Consider the following 14,216-nt stretch of genomic DNA (forward strand, 5'->3'; position numbering starts at 1 on the left):
TGACTATCACAAGATAAATCAGTGTTGTCAGCTGAGAACAGAAATTACTTTTAAAGAGTTAATATTGGCTGGGTGTGGTGAGTCACACCTGTAATTCCAGCACTTGGGAGGCCGAGGTGGGCAGATCATTGAGGTCAGGAGTTTGAGACCAGCCTGGCAACATGGTGAAACCCTGACTCTACTAAAAATACAAAAATTAGCCAGGTGTGATGGTGTGTACCTGTAATCCCAGCTTCTAAGGAGGCTGAGGCAGGAGAATCACCTGAACCTGGGAGGCAGAGGTTGCAGTGAGCTGAGATCCTGCCACTGCCCTCCAGTCTGGGGTGACACCGTGAGACTCTGTCTCAAAAATAAAAAAGTTAATGTTGATGATGTATTTATTAAGTACGAATAGTAACTATTCATTTTGTTGCCATTCATGAAAGTTTAACTTCAGGATGCTTTTGTAGCTTTTTGTTCTTTAATTCTTTACATTTAAGGTAGAGGAAAGGCAATCTGGTGTGATTGTTTGCTTGTAGAAAATAAGTGAGATGATTGGGCTTTATCATCATGGGGCTTTTCAATTTGAGAGCTAAGTGCTGTCACATTAGCTACAGGAAATATTCACTTATTTTTCTGTGCTCCTCCAGGTTATAGTTGGTGTGTTTGGTGATAGCCATGTCACATTCAGTGAGGAAGCTGATGACTCCAAAGATGTGAACAAATCGTATTCAGGCTCTACCAGTTAAAATGTTAAACATACTTTTTTGTTTTTGTTTTTGTTTTGAGACAGAGTCTTGCTCTGTCTCCCAGGCTGGAATGCAGTGACGCAGTCTTGGCTCACTGCAACCTCCATCTCCCAGGTTCAAGTGATTCTCCTGTCTCAGACTCCTGAGTAGCTGGGATTACAGGTGCCTGCTCCCACACCCGGCTAATTTTTGTATTTTTATTAGAGATGGGGTTTCACTGTGTCGGCCAGGCTGATCTCAAACTCCTGACCTCAGGTGATCCACCTGCCTCGGCCTCCCGAAGTGCTGGGATTATAGGTGTGGGCCACCATGCCCGGCCCATACTTTTTGTTTAAAAGACTTTTAGAATTTTTCTCTTTATTTTTTTCCCCCTGTGGTGCAAGTTGTGTGTACTTTTAGAAGTTTTCTTAAACTTGCAAGCTTGAATTTTTTTCCTTCTTAAAAAAGCTGTCCTATACTCTTAAAAGGAGAATATTTAATTAACTACCTCATTGTTGGTATTACACTTTATTTTTGGATTAGGTTACTCAAAATTATAAAAAAAGCAATTGATATCAATTTCTGCATTCTTCTTAAATGATACCAAGAAGTAAAGAAGCAATCAGAAATAATCTGTGTCTCTGATGAAGGAGTTGTCTGGCACACAAAGCTCTTTAGGTCCCTGATGGACCTAATGTGTGACTGTGGTCCCATAAAGTTATAGTATAGTATTACCAGGTGTGGTCGCTCGCACCTGTACTCCCAGCACTTTGTGAGGCTGAGGGGGTGCGGATTGGTTGAGTCCAGGAGTTCGAGACCAGGCTGGGCAAAATGGTGAAACCCTGTCTCTGCAAAAAGTAGAAAAAAATTAGCTGGGTTTGGTGGTGGGTGCCTGTACTACTTGGGAGGCTGAGGCAGGAGGATCACCTGAGCCTGGGAGGTCGAGGCCACAGTGAGTCGAGATTGGGCCACTGTACTCCAGCCTGGGTGACAGAGTGAGACCCTGTCTCTAAAAACAAAACAAAGATTATAATACAGTGTTTTCACTGTATCTTTTCTATGCTTAGATGTGTTTAGATACACAAATATTTACCATTGTGTTACAGTTGCCTACAGTTTTCAGTACAGTAACATGCTGTACAGGTTTGTAGCCTAGAAGCAGTAGGCTATGTCCTGTGTCCCAGTGTGTGGTAGGCTGGACCAGATGTGTTTGTGTAAGTCCACTTGATGATCTTTGCACAATGATGAAATCGCCTTTCTCAGAACGTATCTCTGTCATTAAGCAACATATGACTGTAAATCTAATTTAAGATTTCTGTCGATTGTCTTACCATTCTTACTAATATGCAGTCCAGATACTCAGATCTACTGTTTTGGCTACTTGAAGATCTCTAGTTACATTACATTTTGTATGTTAAAGCTCCAGACACATTTTCAGCAATAAAAATAGCTCATTTTTTCTGTTCATAAATGTAAAACAGAAAAGCATAGATATGAAAGCAAAATATATTCCAGATCCTCCTATCTACTGACAACTTTGCTATTCCACCGTTAGCATTTTGACGTTTCTCTTTACTAAAATACCTGTATGCATATACACATAACAGATTTCCCTGAATGGAATACTGTTGGTATTATGCTGTGATCTTTATTTAACTAACATTTCTACTGTATGTTAAAGGCCTCTAATATGTATCTAAATCATTATTTTTAATGCCTCCTACTATTCTACTGTTATTCTAGTTAATATCACAGGGCTAAAATTCTTCAAATTTACTTGGTATTACAACGCAAATTAAAAACTAAACCTTGAATTCATTTGAATCAGATATCTAAGTAATTAGAAATTATGATTTATTCTTTCTCAGATACATTATGACTTCAAACTACTTTGCTTTTACTTTTTAATCAGTTATTAAAGTTGTCACTACTCAAAATTGAATATTTTAATATACTTAAATCTCTTTCTTAGAGACTTAGCTTCTTTAAAGAAGAGAAAGTGTCCTTTAAAAAATACTCCTTAGGAAGTTCTTTGAGTTTGAGTCGTTAAGACTTTAAGAATGTGTAAAGAAAGAAAAAAGCTCAAATAGACCCCACTGATGGAGTCTAAAGTTAAGGACAGGGTTCTTAGATGCTGGCTCGGAAACGTTAACATCGACAGGCATGTTTGGTGAACACGGAGATTGCCAGGCCTTCCCTCATGCCAGCTAAGTACGATCCCTGGAGATGGGGTCCAGGAACTTACGTTTTGAACAAGCTTCTCTCGTGGTTCTGATGAGAAGCCACTCTTGGGATCTTTAGAATGTAGTAAATCTAATCTAATTCTTTCTTTCTCTTTTTTTTTTTTTTTTTTTTGAGACGGAGTCTCGCTCTGTAGCCTAGGCTGGAGTGCAGTGATGCGATCTTGGCTCACTGCAACCTCTGCCTCCCGGGTCCCGATTCAAGCAGTTCTCCGGCCTCAGCCTCCTGAGTAGCTGGGATTATAGGTGCCCCCCACCACACCTGGCTAATTTTTGTATTTTAGTAAAGGTGGAGTTTCACCATGTTGGCCAGGCTGGTCTTGAACTCCTGACCTCATGATCTGCCCACCTTGGCCTCCCAAAGTGCTGGGATTAAGGACGTGAGCCACTGCGCCGGGTGTCAGTCTAATTCTTAAACTTGTCTGTTGCCTGTTTGTCGATTTGTGATGGTTCTGTTGTGACACTTTTGAGCTCAACCATAAAAGAAAGGGGAAGAAACAAGGGACCATTTGCTCAGTGTATCTCATCCTTTATTCTTCCACTTTACATCTCAGGGATGTGACCTACTCCTGTTCATAATGATCATTAACTGTGACAGGGACCCTCAGTGGATGGGGCGTGTGTAGGGGAAAAGGGTGTTTAAAATTTTAGATATGTTTAGTTAAAAGAGCCCTCCAGGTGATTTTGATGTCTCCTCACCTTGTGAATCACTGATGCACCAGATAAATGTTCAAATGATATATGAGAGCAGAACAGTGAAGTACAGTTTCTTCAGTTGACATTTTTGAGTTGTCAGTACAATACTGACCTTAGTTTTTAATTTGCATTGCACTACCAAGTAAATTAGTTGAATTTGTCAGTTGAAGTACAACACCAAAAAAAAATCATTCCTAAATACAAAATAATAGTACATTCTCAGTTGTTTTTTAAATTGTTGTTTTGAGACAGAGTGTCACTGTGTCACTCAGGCTGGAGTGCATGGCGCAATCTTGGCTCATTGCAGCCTCTGTCTGCAGGGTTCAAGTGATTCTCCTGTCTCAGTCTCTGGAGTAGCTGGGATTACAGGCGTGTGCCATCATGCCCAGCTAATTTTTTGTAGTTGTTGTTTGTTTGTTTGTTTGTTTGTTTGTTTTTGAGATGGAGTCTTGCTCTGTTGCTCAGGCTGGAGTGCAGTGGTGCGATCTCGGTTCACTGCAAGCTCCGCCTCCCGGGTTAACGCCATTCTCCTGTCTCAGCCATCCCGAGTAACTGGGACTACAGGCGCCTGCCACCACACACAGCTAATTTTTTGTATTTTCAGTAGGGACGGAGTTTCACTGTGTCAGTCAGGATGGTCTCAATCTCCTGACCTTGTGATCTGCCCACCTCGGCCTCCCAAAGTGCTGAAATTACAGGTGTGAGCCATCACACCCAGCCAATTTTTTGTATTTTTAGTAGAGACGGGTTTCACCACGTTGACCAGGCCGGTCTCGAACTCTCGACCTCAGGTAATCCACCTGCCTTGGCCTCCCAAAGTGTTGGGATTACAGGTATGAGTAATCCCACCCGGCCCTTTTTTTTTTTTTTTTTTTTTTTGAGATGGAGTCTCAGTGTTGCCCAGGCTGGAGTGCAATGGCACAATCTCGGCTTACTGGAACCTTTCCTCCTGGGTTCAAGCGATTCTTCTGCCTCAGCCTCCCAAGTGGCCAGGATTACAGGCATGTGCCACCATGCTTGGCTAATTTTTGTATTTTTTTTTTTGAGACGGAGTCTTGCTCTGTCACCAGGCTGGAGTGCAGTGGCGTGATCTCAGTTCACTGCAACCTCTGCCTCCTGGGTTCAAGTGATTCCCCTGCCTCAGTCTCTCAAGTAGCTGGGATTACAGGCACGTGCCACCATGCCCAGCTGATTTTTTGTATATTAGTAGAGACGGGATTTTGCCATGTTGGCCAGGCTGGTCTCGACCTCCTGACCTCAGGTGATCTGCCCGCCTAAGCCTCCCAAAGTGTTGGGATACAGGCGTGCGTCACCATGCCCCGCCTAAATTCTGTTTTTATAGTTTGGTATTGAGTTGTAAATATCAGGAGAAAACAATGAGTTTGCTTTCTTCAGGTTTGTGGTTAAGTATCAGTATAACCTGGGTCTTGGAAACTGTCTGTACTCTTAGGGGTTGTATTGGGTTCTTTTTTTTTTTTCTTGGTAAAAATGAGATTGGTAAATTTGGAGTATGTACTGGTGTATACTAGTGCCCAAATATGAGATTCTTTGTATGGATTTAGATAATTATCATAGTATATCATATTTGAATATTATACAATTTCAAATGTATTGTTAATACAAATTCACAGTTTAATTGAAAAGTGGCTGAGACATGATTTTTTATTATAAGAAATATTGTGAGCTGGGTATGGTGGTATATGCCTGTAGTCTCAGCTACTGAGGAGGCTGAGGCAGGAGGATCCCTTGAGTCCAGGAGTTTGAGTCCAGCCTGGGCAACAGTGAGACCTTGTCTCTTAAAATAAATAAATAAATAAAAATTTAAAAGAATTAATAAATATTGTGGAAAAATTGCATATGAATAAACATTTCATTTTGAAGGCTCTACTTTTCAAGAATGGATTGACAGTATATATGTGTATAAGATTATACGTGTGTGTGTGTGTGTGTATATCAAATTTAGAGTAGATTTGAAGTTACTGGATTTATCACCATTATACCCTGAATTAGCTAGTCACCGTTATACCTTGTTGGTGATGCTGAAACTGTGCCCCTCACTAAGATGGTTTTTATTATGAAGTGACTCAGAAACGTCAGTTTTAATGAAAAAAGTTATTGGCGTACTTGTTCATTTTGAAATAATTGAAGCAGTTGTTTATGCCTATACTTCAGAAGCTGTGTGGAAAATATGTAATATCCTAAGTACAGTCTGCATTCAGAGGCAAAATATTTCAATCTTCTGAATCCTTCAGTTCAGTTCCAGTGAAGCAGTCCACAGGATTTTCATGCCAAAAAACCCATATGTGCTGAAGAATGGTGAACACCGCCTTATCCAGATTCCACCCCTTGCCCTAATTAAACACCAGTGCTGGCAGCGATGTATTCTTCCTATACCCACTGTAATTACTACACAATCCTAAAATTGTATAACTTTGGTCCAAAAAACGAAGGGTGCAATTTTAAAGTAAAGTGAAACACTGCAGTGAGATACAGAGACAGAGAATGCTAATTAATAGATTATAGTCAGCCGGCAGTGGGGCCTAATTACACTCTGCATTAGTTATACCCTCCATAGCCCTCAGAGGTCAAGCATCTTCCACTGTATAAAGACGACTGGTTTAATAGGATTTACAGTAATTAAAGAGTTTCCCCGTTTCAGTTTGAGACTGGGGATTTGGGTCCATTCTAAATATTTGGTCTGATTGGACCATAGAGATCTTGTTCTAGGATCCTATCAAATGTAAAGACACATTTGCTTATAACTGCTTGATATGTGTGGTTCTTTATTATGGAGTTCTTTTAGAAGATGTTTCTAATATAAATACTCAGCATTTTTTCTGTCTCATCCTTCTTTTGTTACTGCACTTTCAGATACTGCTAGTTGGAGAGTTAGAATAGTATGTATTTAAAAGGGAAGGCTTTTTCTTTTTCTTTTTTAAAATTGGGAGAAAGGAAGGTTTTTAGCGTATGTTTGACGAAGAATGAAAATCTAGCTGTGAGCTTGGTGCAACTGCAGAGCTACTAAGACTTTGGATGGGGCTAAGTGCGGCGGCTCACGCCTGTAATCCCAGCACTTTGGGAGGCCAAGGCAGGGGGATCACGAGGTCAGGAGATCGAGACCATCCTGGCTAACACGGTGAAACCCCGTTTCTACTAAGAATACAAAAAATTAGCTGGGCTTAGTGGTGGGCACCTGTAGTCCCAGCTACTCGGGAGGCTGAGGCAAGAGAATGGCATGAACCTGGGAGGCAGAGCTTGCAGTGAGCCAAGATCACCCCACTGCACTCCAGCCTGGGCGACAGGGCGTGACTCCGTCCCCCCCCCACAAAAAAAAAGACTGGATGGTTCATATTTTTTTATTCTAAACAACATCTAACCAGATTATCATCGTACTTACTTTTTGATTATGCCTTGAAGTAATTCTGTATGTTGAATTTAGTTGGAAGCTTATTTTAAAAATAATTACTTAAAGCAATTTTGTGTGAACAAAATACTGTTTAATATTATAGGGTGGCAGGTGAATTTACTGTTTTTTGCCTTGTGTGTTTCTTTTCTTTTTGGAGTCTGATTTTTGTGATTCTCATTTACTTAGGAATCAAGAGAATTTCTAGTTCAGAAATGCAGAAAGATAACCTCATGTAATTCTGTGTCGTTTTTTTCCTTGTTATTTGGAGACTTTTGACTGTTAACATTTATGTAATTTTAGGTCGTACCTTGATTTTCCATATGGTAAAAGCCATTATTATTTGCCAGTAAATACATTTTTTTTTTTTTTTTTTGAGACAGAGTTTTCCTCTTTTTGCTTAGCCTAGAGTGCAGTGGTATGATCTTGGCTCAGTGCAGCCTCCACCTACTAGGTTCAAGGGATTCTCCTGCCTCAGCCTCCTGAGTAGCTGGTACTGCAGGTGCACGCCACCACGCCCGGCTAATTTTTTGTATTTTTAGTAGAGATGATGTTTCGCCATGTTGGGCAGGCTGGTCTCGAACTCCTGGTCTCAGGTGATCTGCCGACCTCGGCCTCCCAAAGTGTTGGGATTACGCGTGTGAGCCACTGCTCCCGGCCTTAAATAAACTTTTTCACGAGGTTGCTAGTTGTTTCACTGTCATTTAAAGTCTGATCTTAAAACTTGGGATAGGCCGGGCGCGGTGGCTCAAGCCTGTAATCCCAGCACTTTGGGAGGCCGAGACGGGCGGATCACGAGGTCAGGAGATCAAGACCATCCTGGCTAACCCGGTGAAACCCCGTCTCTACTAAAAAATACAAAAATCTAGCCGGGCGAGGTGGCGGGCGCCTGTAGTCCCAGCTACTCGGGAGGCTGAGGCAGGAGAATGGCGTGAACCCGGGAGGCGGAGCTTGCAGTGAGCTGAGATCCGGCCACTGCACTCCAGCCTGGGCGACAGAGCGAAACTCCGCCTCAAAAAAAAAAAAAAAAAAAAAAAACTTGGGATCTATGTCTTAGATTATTGTTTAAATTTTCTTTTTGATAATTCTGTTTTAACCAGGAGATATAGATAAATTGGCATCCTTGTTTATTTCCCGGATCAGTTTAATCTTTTTTGTAGTTTCAGAAGGGGAATATGTTAAAGGTACTATGCAGAGTGCCGTGAGAAAATGAAATCAAATGTAAAATGGATAATGTTTCTTTTGGGGAGTTAATAATCATTTTGAGAAGCAAAATTTGTACATCTATGGCTTACAGAAATTTGAACTACGCATTTATTGGGTCGTGATCATATATGAAGGTATTTAAGTTGGTATAGGAAATTTGCTGCTTTTACAGTTGGTAAGTTTGCTTATCTGGAATGTAGTGAAGTATTATGAAAAATAATTCAGCAGATCTAATAAAAATGTTGCACAAATATGAGATAGGGCTTATGTGAAGAAATAAGGGCATAGTATGCCAGATAACTGCAGTCTCTCTCTCACTTTTTATTTTCCTCTGTGTTTTTGGATTTCACAGTGCAGTGTAGTGTGTTTTCTCAGTGAAATGAATTATTTTTAGAGATTTGCTAATTTACAGCAAATTTGCAGATAGCATCTTAAATAAAATTTGGGGGTCCTACTTTTTGTTGTGCAAAAGAAATCAGAAAATGGGTTTTAGTTATATTAATGTTAATCAGTGAGGTCACAGTTTCATTTTTTTAACATTTACGATCGTACCACCCTCTGGAACTTGACGTCTGTTTTGAGTGCTCTGTTATGCCCAGAAGAGCATAGGAGGTGCGTAGAAACCATGCTTTGTAAGAAATGGCTGAAGGAACTCAAGCAGAGAGAAGACTTGCAACGTTTTAATTATAGTCTTAAGTATTTGATGGACAGCCATGTTGGAGGTGATTTTTCCTTTTATCTTTCTTTGTTAGTATTGTTTTTGGAGAGCGAACACTGGAAACAGCACAAATATTAGGGTTTTAAATTTTGGCTGCAAGGAGGAATGGATTTTTGAAAAAAGCTATATCCGGCCGGGCGTGGTGGCCCATGCCTGTAATCCTAGCACTTTGGGAGGCCGAGGCAGGTGGATCACGAGGTCAGGAGATGGAGACCATGGTGAAACCCCGTCTCTACTAAAAGTACAAAAAATTAGCCGGGTGTGGTGGCGGCCGCCTGTGGTCCCAGCTACTTGAGAGGCTGAGGCAGGAGAATGGCGTGAACCCGGGAGGTGGAGCTTGCAGTGAGCTGAGATTGTGCCTCTGCACTCCAGCTTAGGTGACAGGGCAAGACACTCTCAAAAAAAAAAAAAAAAAGAAAAGAAAAAAGCTATATCCATTTGATGGAAGAACAGTTTCACAAAGTAATGCTTCATCATCACTAGAAGTGGTCACTGGGAGGTCAGATTACCTTCTGACAGCTGTGTGGGTGCTGCAAGTCATTGAACTCTTCAGAATGCCCGAAGTGGAATAAAGTGTTACTTTGGGGAGAAACATTTAGGGAGTTTACCCCATCCTCCCAGGCCCTTTTGTCCTTTTTCTCCCTCCCTGTCTCCTATCCTCCTTTTGTGACAACTTTGTTGAGATATAATTGAATTCACCCTTTAAAGTATACAGTTTTTTCTATTTTTTTTTTTGAGATGGAGTCTCGCTGTGTCGCCCAGGCTGGAGTGCAGTGGTGCGATCTTGGCTCACTGCAACCTCCACCTCCCGGGTTCAAGCAGTTCTCTGCCTCAGCCTCCCAAGCAGCTGGGATTACAGGCACGTGCCACCACGCCCTGCTAATATTTGTATTTTTAGTAGAGACAAGGTTTCACCATCTTGGCCAGACTGCTCCTGAATTCCTGACCTGGTGATCTGCCTGCTTCGGCCTCCCAAAGTGCTGGGATTACAGGCATGAGCCACCGTGCCCAGCCTTTTCTTTCTTAATCTGATTTACTCAATGAAGATTTTGAAGCAAGTAATAGTAAGTTGCCCTAGGGAGTTCTAGAACGAGAGCATAAGTGATGTAATAAAAAAGACTGTTTAGGAGCAGCTTTTACTGCTGTCAGCAGAGTGGATTGAAGAAAGGGTGGGGAAAGGAAATGAGTTTCTTGTAGAAGACCTGGATTAAACAGGGTAATAGCAATGAAGAAGGTGCACATCCATGAGATTTTCAAAGAAATATTTGGATATACGCAGGGCACGATGGCTTGTGCCTGTAATCCCAGCACTTTGGGAGGCCAAGGTGGGCAGGTTACTTGAGCCCAGGAGTTCAAGACCAGCCTGGGCAAAATGTGGAGACCCCATCTCTTAAAAAAAAAAAAAAATTAGCTGGCATGGTGGTATGCGCCTGTAGCCCCAGCTACTTGGGAGGCTAGGGCAGGGGGATTGCTTAACCACGGGAGGTGGAAGCTGCAATGAGCTGTGATTGCACTACTGTACTTCCAACTAAGTGACAGAGCAAGAGGCTGTCAAAAAAAAAAAAAAATTTGGATATAGACGATGAGAGAGAAGAATACAGTGAACCGTGGCATTGAGATTGGGGAGCTCGCTTCCCGATGATTAACATTGGGAAAAGTGGATTAGAAAGTGGAACTAAATTTAGAGTCAGGAATGATGAACTTGGTTTTAATTATGTGAATAAAAGTTTTTCATAAGAATTTGGAGATAGGAGACTAATGACTGTGACCTCAGGTACGTGCATATAGATGTTATGAAGGTGTGCTTGTTAATGTTGGGGAACTCACTTGTCTGGTTAACTCAGTATCAGCTACACGTCTCTGCTTATGGGAGTAAGAAGTGGAGAGGGAGAAGCCGTTAGAAAATGCAGTTTTATGTGTTTTTTCTCATCCAGCTCGATTTGTGTTTTGGTTCTCTGTCTTTATTGTGGTATTTTTGTTTGACAGCAGATACCTCGAGTGATTCTCTCAATTCCTGAAAGTTACTATTATTAAAAAAAGTTAATATTGATCTATGATTTTTTCATAAACTTTTAGATGTCCCTTATTTTGTTTTAGTTAACAACAAGTTTATTGGAGATCATGTACCCACCTCTGTTTGATAAATTAGGAGTGACTTTGGGAAAAAGAGAAATATTACAAAAAATGTGCTTTCAGTGAGGAAATTATAAATTTTATTTTTGAAAATGTTCTGTTCTTCCCTTATGGACAAGATTAGAAATGCTTTTATGAACTGTTTTTGTGCTGCCATACATGTTTCTAAAAATATTCATTTTTCTTTTTCTTTCTTTCTTTTTTTTTTTTTGAGACTGAGTCTCACTCTGTTGAACAGGCTGGAGTACAGTGGCGTGATGCTCTGCCTCCTGGGTTCACGCCATTCTCCTGCCTCAGCCTCCTGAGTAGCTGGGACTACAGGCACCCGCCATCATACCCAGCTATTTTTTTGTATTTGTGCAATACAAAGACGGGGTTTCACCATGTTAGCCAGGATGATCTCGGTCTCCTGACCTCGTGATCCGCCCCCCTCGGCCTCCCAAAGTGCTGGGATTACAGGCGTGAGCCACCGCGCCCGGCCTAAAAATACTCATATTTCTTCCCAGATTTGGAAAGTTAGTCTTTAACGTAGATCTTTTCCTTTGATTTTTCCATATATTGACAGTACTTATTGAACCCTCCCGCCCTTTATTTTGCCAGTCTTTTCTGCCTAATAGGCTTTCCTATCTAATACTGGATTGCAGTGACACTTGCTTAATTTCATATGTGGTGACTATATAGGCGGAGAAAGTGAGATAGTTCAGCCTTAATGTACACACTGTACCATCTCTTACCAGTGGCTGGTGGCTTGTGTACTTTCAGAGAATGTGATATGTAAGGATCTGTTTAGCTTTGAAGTCAACCTGAGATAACTGCTGTGATCTTAAATGACCCTCAGGTACTTGAATAGTCCTCTGTAGCAGTAATTCTTAAACTTTTTGGCCACAGGACCTCTGTAAATTGTAAAAATTATTAAGGACCCCAAGCAGGTTTTGTTTACGTAGGTTATATCTACCAATATTTGTCATATTATATACTAAAATAAAAAATTAATATTAATACATTTAGAAAAATAAACCTAATAAATGTTATCATAAGTAACGTTTTAAAATGAAAAACAGTTTTGTAAGTCTGTCTCTTTTTTTGTTTTTTAGACAGAGCCTTTGCACTGTTTCCTAGGTTGGAGTGCAGTGGCATGATCTTGGCTCACTGCAGCCTCCGCCTCCTGGGTTCAAGCGACTCTCCTACCTCAGCCTCTTGAGTAGGTGGGATTACAGGCCCCCACCACCATACCTGGCTACTTTTTGTATTTTTAGTAGAGACAGGGTTTTGCCATGTTGGCCAGACTGGTCTCGAACTCCTGACCTCAGGTGATCCACCTGCCTCAGCCTCCCAAAGTGCTGGGATTACAGGTGTCAGCTACCCCACCTGGCCTAGTTTTGCAGGTCTCTTTAAGGAAAGGAGGACTACAAGTCTAACGGCCTTATGTGGTTCTTCTGACTCTTGTAAGAGGCTGCCACTAGAGTCCTGACTAGGCCACTCTTTAGCTAAGATATCTCTTATTGGTTCAGTATTGTAATTAAATTTTATGACCTGTGACGTCAACATGGATTAACAAGGATCTCTGACTTTTTCATCAAGGGTTAACAAGTTACACTGTTTCTTTAGTAACAGTGAGTAATGGAAACGCGGTGAGGAATGGTGACTTTGTTGGTTTGTTGTTGATAGCATGTATTTCTCGACCCTTAGAGAGGTTCTTTGGGTGGGCTGTCTTAAGGAAGCCCTCGTATTGTAGTTGGCTAACCAGTAGGCCCGCACCATCACGCCCAGCTAATTTTGTATTTTAGTAGACACAGGTGTTGCCTTGTTGACCAGGCTGGTCTCAATCTCCAGACCTCAGGTGATCCACCTGCCTCGACCTCCCAAAGTGCTGGCATTACAGGCGTGAGCTACTGCATCTGGCCAACCAGTACTCTCCTTTTTTTTTTTTTTTTTGAGATGGAATCTTGCCCTGTTGCCCAGGCTGGAGTGCAGTGGCATGATCTCAGCTCACTGCAAGCCCCACCTCCCGGGTTCACGCCATTCTCCTGCCTCAGCCTCCCGAGTAGCTGGGACTACAGGCGCCCACCACCACACCCCGCTATTTTTTTGTATTTTTAGTAGAGATGGGGTTTCACCGTGTTAGCCAGGATGGTCTTGATCTCCTGACCTCGTAATCTGCCTGCCTCAGCCTCCCAAAGTGCTGGGATTACAGGTGTGAGGCACCATGCCTGGCCTGGTTTTTTTTTTTTTTTTTTTTTCCAAGATGGAGTCTAGCTCTGTTGCCCAGGCTAGAGTGCAGTGACACGATCGCGGCTCACTGTAACCTTCGCCTCCCGGGTTCAACCGGTTCCCTTGCTTCAGCCTCCAGAGTAGCTGGGATTACAGGCACCTGCCACTGTGCTCAGCCTCCAGAGTAGCTGGGATTGCAGGCACCTGCCACTGTGCTCAGCCTCCAGAGTAGCTGGGATTGCAGGCACCTGCCACTGTGCTCAGCCTCCAGAGTAGCTGGGATTACAGGCACCTGCCACTATGCTCAGCTAAGCTTTGAATTTTTAGTAGAGAGAGGGTTTCACTGTGCCAGGTCTCAAATGCCAGACCTCAAGTGATCCACCCACCGTGGCCTCCCAAAGTGCTGGGATTACAGGTATGAGCCACTGCGCCCGGCTTAGTATTTTTAATTTTTTAAAAAATACAGTTGCAGTGTATTTATGTGATAAACCTACAGCATTTGTTGTATATCAAAGAAACATTTTTGGGAACTAAGTTTTTTTTTATAGGACTTAAAATCTGAAAAATTGGGAGAATACATTCCAAAAATATTCTTTTGATTATCTTTCTTGAATTTGATAACTGCATAATTAGTAATTTCTTCTTTTCACGTGACTCCTCTTCATGGGCATAGGAACTTAAAGCAGGTGCCACATTCTTAGAAGGGAGTGTTTCCAACCTTTCCTGTCTTGCAATTTTATGAGGGTCTATTTCTTACTTTTCTGTGAAACGTGTTATCTATGGTACAGAGTATTTTCTCTTTCTTTTTCTTTTTCTTTTTTTTTTTTTTAGACGAGCCTTGCTCTCTCATCCAGGCTGGAGTGCAGTGGTGCGATCTCGGCTCACTGCCACCTCCGTCTCCT

General features: G+C 41.8%; 1 protein-coding gene across 14 annotated transcripts in view; it reads left to right on the forward strand.

The window, feature by feature from the left end:
- The window catches only part of ERC1 (ELKS/RAB6-interacting/CAST family member 1), a 547,409-nt gene that overhangs the window by 41,842 nt on the left and 491,351 nt on the right, over positions 1 to 14,216 (forward strand). The gene's annotated exons all lie outside the window — the stretch shown is intronic.

Source organism: Chlorocebus sabaeus, chromosome 11 (assembly GCF_047675955.1).
Source record: "Chlorocebus sabaeus isolate Y175 chromosome 11, mChlSab1.0.hap1, whole genome shotgun sequence".
Taxonomy (NCBI): domain Eukaryota; kingdom Metazoa; phylum Chordata; class Mammalia; order Primates; family Cercopithecidae; genus Chlorocebus; species Chlorocebus sabaeus.